Source organism: Sinocyclocheilus grahami, unplaced genomic scaffold (assembly GCF_001515645.1).
Source record: "Sinocyclocheilus grahami isolate Dianchi unplaced genomic scaffold, SAMN03320097.WGS_v1.1 scaffold6194.1, whole genome shotgun sequence".
Classification (NCBI taxonomy): domain Eukaryota; kingdom Metazoa; phylum Chordata; class Actinopteri; order Cypriniformes; family Cyprinidae; genus Sinocyclocheilus; species Sinocyclocheilus grahami.
Genome location: NW_015510681.1, coordinates 5581 through 6103, shown reverse-complemented (window position 1 = coordinate 6103; position 523 = coordinate 5581).

Here is a 523-nt window from a genome sequence, read left to right as displayed (position 1 = left end):
CACACACACACACACACACACACACAGCTGAGTTAATGGAAGAACGTGTGACTGTAAGAAGATGATGCATTTCTCTTCATGAAGTGTGATTGATCTGATCCTCATCACAGCACTGATTCACCAGCACTGAACACCACAAACACAGTGTGCTACAAGGCTGGAATTTTATTCATGCATCAGAATGAAAATGAACACGATTTGTACAAAAATACTTTCCTGCCAATGCATCCCGCACGAGCATTGCACAAACATTACAGTCAGGTGCACATTTCAAGTTTACCGCAAACACAGCACATTTAAAAGATAAAAAAAAATATTCCAACTTCCAGCGAACATTGGAAAGGTACAAAACGTTACAAAAAGCAGTTATTATTACAGAGCTGGATCTGTGTATCTGAGTATCTCATGTGGCCCAGCCATCATTAAACCATGAATTTCCAAAGATCCAAGGAAAAACCTGATCAGAACATTGATCCTCACAGAAACAATCATGCATTCAGATCAATCTCTAGCGTTACAGGAC